The 6,000-nt window shown below is 35.5% G+C and overlaps 1 protein-coding gene across 2 annotated transcripts in view; it reads right to left on the bottom strand.

Moving 5' to 3' along the window:
• Positions 1-6,000, bottom strand: part of LOC138331788 (retinal-binding protein-like) — a 31,128-nt gene extending 25,128 nt beyond the window's left edge. Inside the window, exon 1 of one of the 2 annotated variants that reach the window (XM_069279559.1) lies at positions 5,843-6,000. The gene's annotated coding sequence lies outside the window, so the exon portion shown is untranslated. Of the gene's footprint in view, positions 1-631; positions 763-5,842 lie in introns of those variants that run through there. The other variant, XM_069279560.1, reaches the window with a different exon arrangement.

The raw sequence follows: 6,000 nt of genomic DNA on the forward strand, positions 1-6,000 counted from the left end.
GTTTGTAACGTTGCTTCTGATTGGCTGAGATGACGGCGTAATGATTTCATAGACAAAAGAGTCCCAAAAATGAATTTTGAATATTGAAGAAATTATCTTTAGTAAATTGAATTATAAGGATTAATTTGAATATATATTTTTACGTTATGGAAATATAACACAAAAACCTTAGTGTACTCTCATCATAACTGGGTGTATATGGTAATAGTTAAATTAATTGTTATCTGTCTATGGTTGCATGTGCATGTTTGTATATAAATTGTAGTTAGTTTGTGTTGGTAGAGTTGGTTGTTGGATGCCATAGACACTAAACCCAGTAATCCCTTGTGGAGTGTATCTGACTTCGTTGTACCGTCATATAGGCGGGTGCTCCGAAAAAATAAACGGAGGAATTTCCGTTGTTACATTCATACATACATACATACATGGCAATGCTAACTTAATGTGTCATCATTTAAACAATACATACAAATTGTATTAGTTTATCGAAAATACACAAGTATATGTGTTTTGTTATGTAAAATGTGTCATAAGTAGAAATTTGAATGTAAATATAATGAAGAACTATCATGAAGAATATATTGACTAAATCATTGAATGAATCAAATGTCGTAAATACGGGCTGACTTACCTGTGATCTCCACACAGAAACTTTCACAGATAAAATGGAGCATTCACAACATTTTGACAGTTTTAACAGACCAGTACGTATATACACACTCCGCCAGATCTGGATCCATTAGCAGTCATACACAAATCGCATCTGGACTGTACAGATATGCGCGCTATAAATAATTGTATTTAAAGCCTTTAAAGGTGAGGATCAGACTGGACAAAGCATTAAGTGAGGGGACTGTGCACTGACCACTCATTACAAATTGTGGTCGAGGGGTACCTAAGGTCAGCTCGGTCCTCGAGGGGTCAAAGTCGGGGTCATGTTCGGGTCAGAGTAGGCGAGTACACCAATAAAAAAAGAAGTAACGGGTAGAGCGCCTATGTCTGGTGTCGTTTGGGAGTTTACTGTTCCAACCTGCGGTAAGATATCATAAACAAACAATAACAAAGACGTCTCGGTAAATACCGGCCAATCCACCTCTCAACAGCACATGAATGTCACTTGTAATACAACTGTCATCCCATCAGCTAATAATACCGCCACATTGTGAAGAATTGTAAGAGAAAACGGACACGACCAATTACGACGGACGATTGGCATTGGTCATTGTCCGGCGTGGTATGTGTCAGTGGGATTGTGATGGTCATCAACAACCTTTAGAAACATTTAATTACGAAACCTACTGAGTTCGTAAAGTACTCGTGAAGGGTATCAAATCTACTGAAAATTCCTCAAATTGTCTGTCCATAACATATAACGTTTTCTTATTCTGTAAAGATAAATTTTAACTTATCATCCAACAACATTAACAAGAGGTATTCGTTAAATTAGTTGGTTTTAAATCCTTTTATATACCTATCCTTTTTCCCTCTCTCTATATGTACATAAAACATGTTTCACGAAAGATGTTATTTAAAATATCCTAAAACACATATACTAACGTCATGTTGGGGAATAATATTGCCACGCCTGCTTTGTCACATCTGTATCTGGATCCATAGTGTCAGTCGCTGTTATCTTGAAGCAACCGTTTTAATTCAATTTCAAGGTGAATTTGGGATCTAGAACGTCTGATGACATATTTTCCTATAATCTGTACAGGAAGCATTCCTATATTTTGTGATATACATGTATTGTAAAAGTATAGATATCTTCGCATGCGAAGTCAGCTTTCGAATTATGTTTTTGTTTGCTTGATTTATTTTTCGCGTTTTACTTATTTAATCTAGTTATGTCAGATTGGGAACTTTTTAATGTTCGCATGTGGATATATTCACGGGTATGTTACGGAAGTGAATTAAGCTAACATTGCCATACCATGAATAATTCAACTTATATAGTACACTTTTTACGTGAAAAAGATGCTCCGCCGTCGAAAGAGCATAAACGATACTGATCAGTATGAACAATAATTGGTGTTTAAAGGGACAATTCGCTCAGGCTAATTCTTTTACATAATCAAGAAGCACAATATGGCATAAATGTATTGTTCTACATTTCTTATGAAACATTTAACTCAATATATTGACAAATTCCACGTCATTAATAAGTATTTTAATTGATACCGTTGTAATTACAAATCGTTGATCAATACGATTAAGCAGGTACAGTATGTACTCTGTACCCATACCCGAGCCAAAGTCACGCATGTTAAACAAATGAACTACATAACCACTGAGGAGGTAATAAAATGATTTTAGGCAAGACAATTCACCTAATAATGTAAACCACTACTGTCAGAGCGGTTTGAGCAGTTCTAGACAAAAGTTGCATTACTTTACGAGCAAAGGACAGGGTTCGGCATACAAGAAGTTCGACCACAATGTGTAATGGCGGGCAGCGAGCGAGTTTGAACATCTACACACATGTCACCACCATGGGCTTTTCAGGCATATCACAGTAAAACCGACTGATCTAATTTCCATTAGAACTGGGTTTTTTCCCCGATATATGTACTAATTTTAATGTTCTCTAAGATTGAATTGTCCCTTTAATCGTGAATATATACGTGTCTATTTAAAACAAAAAGTTAAAAAACAATGTGTTTTGCTTTTGTTGCATGCGCAATCAATATTTTATTCCATAGGACATGTTCCGTGGATTTTGTTCGGAGCGCAAGTAATTATTTTTAATATTTGTTATAAGCTCAAAGTTTGCAATGTTAGTGATTGTGTAAAGTATGTAACTTTGTAACTAAAGAAAAATACTAATTCGCCTGCGTCTGTTTTTTATAGAGAAAAAACACCAACATTTGTCAGCGATGTAGCATCTTTAGTACAAATACATTATAGTATATGTTTAACAGCCTCTTCAGCTATTACGTAAATGGATGTTTTAACTCAGGAATCTAAGATTTGCTCATAAAGTGATAAAATATGGAATCTGTATGCATGGCAATAGATACCTGGAGGTCCATGATGTCATTAATATACGATAACAAACCCTGCGTTACCAATGGAACGAGAACAGGCAACGCCATACCAGACGTGACTACACACACAGGTCAGTGTATTCTTTGACATGTCATGACGATTGGGTGACATGGGCGAGGTCTTCCAATTCAGTTGGCACCATGAAGCAAGGGACGCTTTATCAAATGATATTCTTTTTGACAAAGTAATGACGGATCTTTCTTTCGATGGGAAATTTGGAGATAATCGCTACCGAGGTCGGATACGCTGTTCTTCGTGTTCACAATGAGATATGTGGGAGAATTGTAAATATCGTCATTGCGATATTTTAAGTTATCACAAAAATTAACATCAACATACAATGTACATGTTAATGAAGATTACCTTAGGAATGCTTCAAAATGGGTTTTAACATATCGGATATACAGATATATTTACATATGGCCCTATACAGTCAACGGGAGGGGGGGGTTGCATTCAAATTAGCGTAATCGCAATGACGTATGAATATAAACCCAGAGCAAGATCGAACTACTTCTAGCTCATGCTTCGGTAAGATTTTGCGTGACATGATAATCTCAATAAATTTTAATTACTTAATTTACATTTAACCTTTTCTCAAATGATAGATTTGCTTTGAATTGACAATAAACTAAAATACGATTTTGGTCTTCTATTGGTTTCCAGACTGATCCTTATGTAGCACAGCAATATTATACTCGTCAGTACTCAGTTTACAGCACTGTATGAAGTGTAAGCAAAGTTTCCTCTTGACGGGGTTCAAAATAACAACAAAGGGTTTGATCAAATTAAATATGAATTTGACATCAAAACAGAATATGTGAACAAGCAGTGTTACGGTAATAAACAACAAAACGAATCACTGGTCGGGGCTACAACCGGGGGGCTTTCCTCAGGAATATTCGGGGAATCCCATAGTTACGTCAGTATGTGTGTACGGTCACTCCTATCACCTAAATATACAGAACATTTGATTGTCGGAGAACAATTATGTCACCGTCTAAGCGAACAATATCATGCACAGGTTTCTAGAAGAAATAAACATTACATGTAGCCTATCCGAAACTGTATCATCAGCTGAACCCCCCGTATTTGCCTTCAAAATAGGCTACACACACCATGCAAACACATGTCTATCCTCCGAACAATAAAATAAAAGTCATGACTTTAGTCTATATTGCGTTCGTACACCGATACAAACATAACAAACATTCAGCAGCTCAGCGGCTCGCTCCACTTCTGACCGCATCACTACCCTGACAATGATATATACCGTTAGTCGGTCCGCCTCGGTTATCTCATTTTTTATTCGAATTAGATAATATTGATATATGATCAAATTGGGAAAAAAACATATTACAAATAATTGAAAGTTGCCATTGTTATATTTCATATCAAACTGCAGCTATAACATTTAACAATCGGAACTGTATCTACGGCTATCCTGACTACCGTAGTAACCCAGTTTAGCAACCAACATCGTTTTAATTTTGATCACGAACATGTAAAAATAGATTTATTTATGTAAATAAATAGATTGAGCAGTTTTTTTGAATATGTCTATATCCCGTTGCGTTCATACCACCTTAAATGCAATCAAAACACTATTCGATCTCTTTGTAAAAAACTATTTTTTTACTCATACGATTAGGATTGATAAGTACAATTGTTCGATACAACCGAGCATGGCTGGATGATGAGACATAGTTTACTACATTATTGGACAGTGTTTGTATGCTGTATCGCCTGGGGATAGTCGATCCTGGCACGAAGACTGCGTATCATGCATTTCACGTATTGGTATTAGGGAAAGAAATAATACAGCTTGATATATTTTATGTATGTTAATGTTGAAATTCACGTAAGTGGTTACTTACATCAAAACACTTCTTAAACACCAAACTATCGCTTTTAAGTTCGTAACCACTGTGAGCATCCTACGCCTGTATCGGAAAAAAACAGCTAAAACGCGCGTGCGCGGATCAATGATGAACTTTATCACAATAATTTTACTTTCACATATGAATATGTATTGTCTCATTTCCTCACTATAATGTAACTACTGCACAAATATCTCCATATTGGGGAAAATAAAGATTGCTGATGAATCCGCATAAGCAAGTGTTCCTTGTACATACTATAGACCCTAGTAAACCTAGTGGCATGATTATTTGGTGACAGAAATATGTATTGAACCCTGTGGATTTGCTAAACTGACATTTGTAATTTTTGCATATTTTGACAAAATACAACTGCGGTAATATTTAAGGTTAGGCCTGATATATAGACACCTATTGTCAAAATTTACAAGCAACATAACAACCTACGATTCAACAGGAATACCTAAGGTTAGACCTGAATCATGTACCAGTAAATCTAGGAAGTGATATAATAATTAAGCATACAAAATATCACTGGTTTAAGTAGTGTCTAAAATCTTAGGAATCGATTTCAGTTGTTTCCAATTAATCTTTAAAGGCTTACTTCACATAAACCAGAGTCATTGTATATGACAGTTTGATTTTAAATACTTCAGTTCACCATGAAAAAGCGAACATGTATATATAGAAGCTATATGTTTAACATAAAACAGCGACTGTCTTATACAATGTCAACACATATATAGGTCCATATATACATGTGTAATATGTAGTGTTTAAACACCAAGCGACACATTGATTTGAAACAAAAGGACCACTAATGACGCATAATGTCATATTTTTGTACATTGTGAAGGTAAAATTGATACGTTACTGCATCAATACACAAATATGTGTAATAATTGTATACTCACTTTGTGTTTGGCCTTTGGAGACGTCACCTTATATGCACATACAGAGCGTAACATCACCTGTATCTGATTACCGACGGTGTACCCTAAATTGTCTCGCTTTAATGAACATTGAACATTGCATTCCTACGTTATTCAAGAGAGACGGATTACAAACCCGT

The sequence above is a fragment of the Argopecten irradians genome, chromosome 9 (genome assembly GCF_041381155.1).
Source record: "Argopecten irradians isolate NY chromosome 9, Ai_NY, whole genome shotgun sequence".
NCBI lineage: Eukaryota > Metazoa > Mollusca > Bivalvia > Pectinida > Pectinidae > Argopecten > Argopecten irradians.